Genomic DNA, 9,509 nt, shown 5'->3' with positions numbered 1-9,509 from the left:
AATGACCTCAGTCCCATAGATAACAGGATAGAGTGACTTTGCTTTTTATCAGGGGGAAGGCTGGCTTGTTGAAGGCTGGCCAAGCCACTGAGGTTCCTCTTCTCTGGGGTGCGTGTCCAATTCCAAGTGAGGGAAAGGGGAGAGAGACATGTCAGAGACCTCTTCTGCAAGTAAGGATGATTTCAGGCATAATAGGTGAGGTCCCTCCATTTCTCCTTCCCACCCCATCTCCTCTCCTTTTCCCCAGTTCTCTGTGGGGGGAGGGTTTGACTAGATGTGCAATTCCCTCACTTGTGATCCTTCTTAGGGTCCCCCTTTCACCAAGCATCTGGAGAGCTCCACATTCTTCCCTCTTCTCTTTCCTAACCTGTCAATCTCCAGGATATGTGGAAACAGGCGGGAGGGAGGTCCAGTCACTGGGCCCTGGGGACCTACCTCCTGAATGGAATAACCTGTTAGTGTGATTAATGGACTAATGGGTTCTCTTTTTTATTTATTTAAATAAGTAATTTATTTATCAATTTAGTTTTTGTGTGGTGCTAGAGATTGAATCCAGTGCCTCTTGCATGCTAGGCAAGTTCTCTACATGGAGCCACATCCCCAGCCCTAATGGGTTCTCTTGACAGAGAATCGGCCCTAAAAGCTTGTTTGGCTGGGTCTCTTGCATACTCTGTGTCTTGCCATGTGATGGTCTGCCCCACCATGGGAATCTGCCAGCAAGAAGGCCGTTACCAGATGTGGCCCCTTGACCTCATGCCAGAACTGTGAGACCAAATAAGCCTATTGTTTTTGTTTTTGTTTTTAGTGAGAGAGGGGGGGGAGAGAGAGAGAGAGAGAGAGAGAGAGAGAGAGAGAGAGAGAGAGAGAGAGAATTTTTTTAATATTTATTTTTTAGTTCTCGGCGGACACAACATCTTTGTTTGTATGTGGTGCTGAGGATCGAACCCGGGCCGCACGCATGCCAGGCGAGCGCGCTACCGCTTGAGCCACATCCCCAGCCCTTGTTTTGTTTTTTAATAAATGTGATATGGTGTTATTAGCAACAGAAAACGAACTAAGACGTTGTTTTAAAGAAAAATGATGTGGTTAAAGGTAATTTGAACTTGTTTGGGAGGTTATTATTTTATTTATTTCAATATTTTATATGATAAACAAATATCAGTGAAGTCATTGGAATTTAAAAAAAAGAAAAACAAGTACATGGAGATGTGAATTACTGTTCTCCCTCTTCCTTTGAGGCAAAGACTCAGCATCTAAAATCCAGATCTGTTCTTAAGGCCAACAGTGCTTTTTTCTCTGAGAAAATTCACATGAAACATGTTTTCCCTAAGTCCAGAATCACCCTGTTTATTTTATTTATTTATTTATTTTCATTTAATTATTTAATTAATTAATTTTATTTGTTTTAATTAGTTACACACGACAGTACAATGACCTTGACATGTCATGCATTTGACTCACATGGGATATAATATCTCATTTTTCTGAGTATACAGGTTGCAGAATCGGCCTGATTGTTGATGCCTTGAAATAAGAGTTCAGAGATGTGCATGTTGACCCAAAGGAAAGAGGTATATCATTGTATTTCAAACTTGCTAAATCAGAACAAGTTTGTGGGAAGCCATCCGTGAATTACATGAGGATCTTCTCTCGGCATGGAAGCCAAGGATATTTAAGTTTGGCTTTGGGATTGCCCAGTGCACATGACCTTCATCTCCACTCTGCTAGGAAGATCCCTCAAAATAGCTTCAGAAGTGGGAAAAACCCACCGGGAACTGGACAGCCAGCCCAACTTTAACCTTTTCTGGTGGAGAACATTCTATTGGAAGGTCTTTGATGTTTCCCTATATAAATAAAGCAGGCGCAAGCTCCATTTTGGCCAGAGTCTAGATCTGATCTGCTTGCCTGTCCTGGCCCTGCTTTTCAAACTACTTTCTGTGTCCTGTGATTTTCTCGACATTCTTTTATTGTAACCCCCCACCCCATTCCACCAAGGGGAGCCCCATTTCCACCACCTGCGTGGGACATGGACGTGGAGATGAAGCTGTGGCTCCTCTGGATTGGCTGTGACCACAAACCTTGTTTTATTTTAGCCAAGGGCCATGGACTTATCAAAACCTTGTTATTTAAAAGTTTTATGGCTCAGAAGAGAGCAGAACATAGTGAGGAGTAAGTAAGGGAGTAGAAGCCAGGCAGAATCCTGATTTTTCTATTCAATGAATATATGATCTCAAGCAAGTTATTGATCACCTGTGGTTTTGTTTCCTCATGGGTAAAGTGGAGTATCATAATACTTACCTGGTAAGTCTGAGAAGAATATTGAATAAACTCATAAAGAACTTAGGAACATACTAAGTGTCAGCAGTTAGTGTCACTAACATTTTGATAAAATAGAAATCAAGCATTAGGGAAAACCTGTTAGAAGAAACGGAATCTTTTCCAGATAAAAATATTCAGTATAGACAAGAAGGTTGGAGCCAGAGAATTTGGAATAGATTAAGGAGACTGGAGCTAAGGTCTGTGTATACTTAGATGAAATTATGTGATGGATTTCAGTCAGTCTTCCTGGAGCTGATCTCTCATGAGTAACGATATTACCTCCCTATAGTTTTTGCTAATTACAAATGCCAACAATAAATGTACCCACTTTATATGGTAGTTATGATACTTAGGTAAATTCTGAGCCTCCAATATGAGTCAGCTACTGCTTGTCTCTTGCCATCAATATCCTGATCATGAGGGAATCTGACATGAATCTCTTTCCTAAGAATATGACTATAAATCTGAATATGGATTTAGGTCCATGTACATGTTACACTGCAATCCCAACAATATAGACAAAGGGAAACTGAACTCTTCTACTCATGCATAGCTTGGAAAGTGTAATTCCAGGCCAATGTAAAGCCTATTTATTGCCATCTAACAGGTGGTCACAGATAGTACCTAGTACTAGCTGCAAACAGGAGATCATTTCTCTCTTTTGGGGAACAGTATTGCCAGGAATCTATGTTCCTTGGGCTGCCTTGTGGTCTAATTTATGCGTTACTGATTTCCAAAAAGATACTATTCTCATGGCAAAAAAAGTATTGTGAACAATTTAATTGCTTACTGCAATCTTAGGAAAGGGTATCTAAGGGAAATTCATTTGTTACCCCATGATAAAATTCCCTGATGCTCTACAAGTCTCTCTCCTCTCTTTCCCCAGTACTTTCTATCTCTCTAAAACCTCCAGCTTCTCTTTCTTTCTCATCCCCCTGTTCTTTATACTTTCTGGCTCTAACAATAACATAGTGTATTGTTCAGAGCATGGTCTTTGGAGCCGGGCTGACATTTAAAGTCTTTGAAAAGTTGCCTAATATGAGCAGAAACAGATTGACTTTTACCTTGTGCTAGGCAGGTCTTAAATAGGTTGCCAAAGTTAGTTAGCAATAGTCAAGCAGCTTGACTCCAAAGCGCACACTTTTGATAACTGTGGTATTCTGCTATGTTATGCCTCAGTTTTGCCATCTTTAAAATGAGGATAAAATAATAATATCTCTCCATGGCAAGGGAAGACATTGTATTGGTGAGTGGCAAGGTTGTAAATATATGTTTTTCCTTGAGTTCAAATGTTTTTAATAGTTCCATTTTACTGAGTTAACGCTGTTCAGAGAAGTTGAATTACTTTTCTTCTGTTACATCAGCAAAATTGATGAACCAGTTTGAACCAAATTGAAATCTGTACTATTTCTTTTTTATTTGTTTTAATTAGTTATACATGACAGTAGAATGCACTTTGATATATCATGTCATATTGGAATATAATTTTTCATTCTCCTGGTTGTACATGATGTAGAATCACACTGGTCATACAGTTATATATGTACATACAGTAATAATATCTGATTTACTCTACTATCCTTTCTACCCCATATCTCCTCCCCTTCCTTCACTCCCCTGTACCTAAAGTAACTCTATTTTTCCCTAGCACCTCTGCTGAGAGCCATTAGCCAAGTAGGTATGACAATTTCCTTGCCAGTGTACCCCATGTTGCTTAGAGGAAGGACTCGTGGAAATGGACTTGCCTTGGACATTTGCAGTGACATTGCATGTATGCTTGAGTAAGGTGACCTTGCTCAAGGACCAGGGCGGATCCGGGTTTAGGGTGGATCAGGTTTTAGGGAGTATCCCACTCCTTGGGTTTAGGGCGGTTCCAGGTTTAAGGTGTACCCTGCTGGGAATAGGGCGTGTCCTGCTGAGAAGAGCCTGGTGGAGTACGTGGATTTTGCCCAGAACGTGAATTTGCCCAGAACGTGTGTAGAGTGCCCGTGTGAGTTCGGGAATAAAGAATTGCTGTTTGAATCTACAAGGCTGTGAGTGGCTCGTGATTTTGTGCCCAGCCAGACTGCGGCATTTGGTGGTCCGTACGTGGAACGTCTGAAACTTGGAGGTAAGTGAAATTGCTCGCCCCTGAGGGAAGGCGAGAGAATGGGTGACCATTTCAAAAAACAATGTGTTCTTGTTTTGATTTATTTTGTTTTTGTTTCAAGCTGCCTATCCCTAGAAATTTCTCAGGCAAACTGGGAAAAATGGTTGGCTAAAGATTTGAAGTTTTTCGGCCCCGAGGAAGAGAAAATTGATACAGCGATTTTTTATTCCGTTTTTGTTTCATTCAGTTTCGGTTTTGTTTTGTGTTATCTTATTGGGTTGCTTTATCTTTATAGTAGATTAGAAATTAGTAAAAAACAAACCAAAAAGGTGTTAAGTAAATTGTTAGAGGTTCAGACCATGGAGAAAGACATTTTAGATCAAGCAAAAGAGAAGGTCTCTCGAGCTAGTCAGACAGAGGAAGAAAATTTAAAGTAAAAGGGGTTATTAGGAAAAAGGCCACAACAGGAGGCTGTTACTAACTCCGTTTTATCACCAGAGGGCGTAATTCAACCAACAGCCCCACCGATGGAGACAGCTGAGTGGCCCTCAAACCCCGTAGTTGATAAATGGGATCCTGAGACAGGACCTCAAAGATTAGCATGCCCTGTACTTGAACAGGTAGGAGGGAAGCAAATTCACCGTGCTTTAGATTTTAAAACAGTGAAGCAGTTAAAGGAGGGTGTAACAACCTATGGTCCCCAAGGTCCCTTCACGGTAAGCATGATCGAGTCCATTACTAACTTGGACATGATGCCAGCAGATTGGGCTAGCATGTGTAAATCTGTGCTAAATGGAGGACAAATTTGTTATGGAAGGTTGCCAATGAGGAATTTTGCACCGAGACAGCTAGGTGAAATGTAGCAGTCGGTTACCCTCAAAGAAATCTAGATATGTTGTTAGGAAAAGGACCTTATGAGGGTCAACGGCAACAAATTGAATATGATCCTGCTATATATGCACAAATTGCTGCAGACGCAGTTAGGGCATGGAAGACATTACAAGGACATGGAGATTTACAAGGTCAGCTATCTAAGGTAATAGAGAGAGCTAATGAACCTTACGCTGACTTTGTAGATAGGCTTATTCAAAGAGCTGCCAGAATTTTTGGGGATACAGATCAAGCAATGACATTAATAAAACAACTGGCTTATGACCAAGCAAATCGTTGCTGCAGAGAGGTTATTAGACCATGGAGACATGAAGATTTAAACACATATATTAAATTATGTAGAGACATTAATGAACAAGGGCAAGTCTTGGCAGCTGCAGTACAATAGGCTTTAGATGCCAGGCTAAAAACATGCTATAATTGTGAACAAACAGGACATTTTAAAAGGAGTTGCCCCATAAGAGGAGGGTTTAACAAAATTAGATATCAAAGGAATAGAATACCAGGTATTTGCCCACGATGCCATAGAGGGAGACATTGAGCTAATGAATGCCATTCTCAAACCACCATAGAGGGTACTCCCTTATCAAAAAACAGACAAGGACCAGGTATTTACCCACGATATTGTGGAGAAAGGCATCAGGTTCCATTGCCAAAAAACGGACTGGGGGGCCCAATACTCCAGGGCCCACAACCACAAATATACGGGGCAGTGGAGGAACCCAGCAACACCATCAGGGTAGTGCCCAGGACACATTGTCCATTAAATCCCTCATCAGACAAACCCGAGGGAGCGCAGGGTTGGACATCTGCACCTCTGCCAGAGCAGTACTAACTCCAGAGATGGGAGTTCAAATCATTCCCACAGGAGTAAAAGGACCTCTTCCCCAAGGAACAGTAGGCTTATTATTGGGACGTAGTTTATCTACATTAAAAGGACTTATGATAAGTCCTGGGGTAATTGATCCCGATTATGTAGGTGAAATAAAAATTATAGCTAGTTCTCCAAGAGGTATATCAGTAATTTCACCTGGAGATAGAATAGCACAGTTGTTAATAATACCCAGCCTACATAATAAATTTTCTAGTCATAGTGTAGAAAGAGGTTCTAGGGGATTAGGCTCCACAGGTGTAGATTGGGCTATGCTGTCTTTAAATTTAGATTCTCGCCCAATGCTAAAACTAAATATTCAAGGACATGAGTTTAATGGGCTACTGGACACAGATGCTGACCCTAAGGTCAGCATCATATCTCGTCAAGAATGGCCAAAACACTGGCCATTACAACAAGCCACTCAAACGCTTCGAGGCCTAGGAGTGGCGACTAATCCCCATAGAAGTGCAATGATATTAGATTGGAAGGATCCTGAAGGATGTGAAGGAACTATACAGCCATATGTACTGGATCATCTTCCTATAAATTTATGGGAGCGAGATGTCCTAGATCAACTAGGTTTGAAGTTAACAAATAACATCAATCCTAATGCGCCCACTACTAGGGCTAGACAAGGTTTTAGGAAAGAAAAAAGATTAGGAGAACAAGAACAAGGTATAGCAGCACCAATTCAAATAGATCAAGGAACAGACAGACATGGGCTGGATTTTCATAAAGGGCCACTGAGACAATCAAAATTACTTGAAAATCAGAAAGACCAGTGTGGGTTCCTCAGTGGCCCCTGACTAAAGAAAAAATACAAGTAGCCCATGATCTGGTCAAACAACAATTAACGGAAGGACATATACAACCTTCCGTATCTCCCCATAATACTCCCATTTTTGTCATCAAAAAGAAATCTGGTAAATGGAGATTATTGTAAGATTTAAGAGCCATTAATAATGAGATGGTTATTATGGGACCTGCTCAATCAGGGATTCCTCAATTGTCTGCTTTACCAAAAACCTGGCATGTTTTAGCTATAGATATTAAAGATTGTTTTTTTTCGATTCCAATTCATCCCGAGGATAGTCCACATTTTGCATTTACTATCCCTGCACTAAATCATGAAGGTCCTGATCAGAGATATGAATGGAAAGTACTCCCTCAAGTGATGGCTAACAGTCCAACTATGTGTCAAATCTATGTTAACAAAGCAATCCAGCCACTTAGAAATCAAAATCCTGAACTACAAATATTTCACTATATGGATGATGTATTATTAGCACATAAAGATAAAAACTCATTGCTGGAATGTTATGCCACACTTACAAACTTATTAAAAAATTATAATCTAGAGATAGGAATAGATAAAGTACAATTAAATTTTCCAATTAATTATTTAGGAGTTCTATTATCCTCAACCATGGTCCGTCCACCAAAAATTCAAATACGAGTAGATCAACTCAAATCACTTAACGACTTTCAAAAGTTATTGGGAGACATAAATTGGATAAGGCCTTATCTAGGCATACCAACAGGAGAGTTGGGACCTTTATTTGATATTCTAAAAGGTCCATCAGATCCAAATTCACCCCGCATGTTAACTCCTAAAGCTAGAAAGGCATTAAAAATTAGTGAAACATATATGGAAAATATGCATTTGGATAGAATTGATATAAGTTTGCCTTTATTATTTATTGTACTACCAACAAAAAATATTCCTACAGGAGTATTTTGGCAAGAAGGTCCATTATTGTGGATGTATTTATCTTATTCTCCTAACACTATTCTTGCTAGGTATCCTGAGGCTGTAGGACAATTAATACTCAAAGGAATAAGAGCAGCAAAGGGAGTGTTTGGAATTTCTCCCAATAAAATTATTACTCCATATACTATGGATCAAATTGATGAGTTAGCTAATGAGTTAAATACTTGGGCAATAATCATGTGTAAATCTAATGTTTCATTTGATAATCATTTACCATCGAATCCTTTGTTGTCTTTTTGGTCTAAGCATCCTGTAGTTTTTCCTAAAATGACAAGAAAAACACCTATCATGAATGCTCCAAATATATTCACTGATGGGTCTAATAATGGTACAGCAGCAGTAGTTACCCCTGATCAAACTTTTGCATTTTTAGTACCCAAACAATCAGCTCAAAAGGTAGAGCTTAATGCAGTTTTACAAGCTTTTGTGATGTTTAAAGATTATGTATTTAATTTATTTTCTGATAGTCAGTATATAGTTAATGCTATAATATCCCTTAAAGATGCTGGTAGGATTTCCCCTTCCTCTACTGTTTTCTCTTTGTTTTCCACTGTACAAAGTCTAATCTGGGACAGAAAAGATCCATTCTTTTTTTTTTTTTTTTTTTTACGATCCATTCTTTATAGGACATATTAGGGCACATACAGGATTGCCTGGAGCCCTTAGTTTGGGCAATGATTTAGCAGATAAAACTACACATGACATACATATTTTCTCTACACTAGAAGAGGCTACAAATTTTCATAAAAGGTTTCATGTTAATGCTAATACTTTACAAAAGTGTTTTAAAATAACTAAGGAACAAGCCAGACACATAATAAAACAATGTCAAAATTGTGTGACCTTTTTACCACAAGTTAATCTTGGAGTCAATCCTAGAGGACTGATACCTAACCAAATTTGGCAGGTGGACGTCACACACTTGCCAGAATTTGGAAAATTAAAATATTTACATGTTACAGTTGATACTTCTTCCAGATTTTTGATGGGCTCCCTTCATGCCACAGAAAAAACTAAAGATGTTATAGCTCATTGCTTACAAAATTTTGCCACTGTGGGCATTCCTAAACAGTTAAAAACAGATAATGGTCCTGGTTATACCTCTACCTCTTTTAAACAATTTTGCTCAACATTTGGTATTACTCATATAACAGGAATCCCATACAATCCACAGGGACAAGGCATAGTTGAAAGAGCTCATCAAACTATTAAAACGTACTTATTAAAGCAAAAAGAGGGAATTGGAAAAGGGTATATATCCCTCAAAGATAAACTTAAAATAACCCTTTTTACTCTGAACTTTCTAAATTTGGATTCATCAGGACTTAGTGCTGCGGAAAGACATATGTATCCAAAAAATGTACATAAGCCTAAGGTACTTTGGAAAGATATTCTAACAGGACAATGGAAAGGTCCTGACCCAGTGATTGTCTGGAGTCGGGGTTCTGTTTGTGTTTTTCCACAGGGAGAACAGCAGCCAGTTTGGATTCCAGAGAGATTAACTAAAGCAATTTCTACAGACCCAAAAGAAGATGATTTGACTAAAATCCATAACAGCTGATATC

Source organism: Spermophilus citellus (genome assembly GCF_964194105.1).
Source record: "Spermophilus citellus genome assembly, chromosome: 10".
NCBI lineage: Eukaryota > Metazoa > Chordata > Mammalia > Rodentia > Sciuridae > Spermophilus > Spermophilus citellus.
This window is presented reverse-complemented; position numbering follows the sequence as displayed.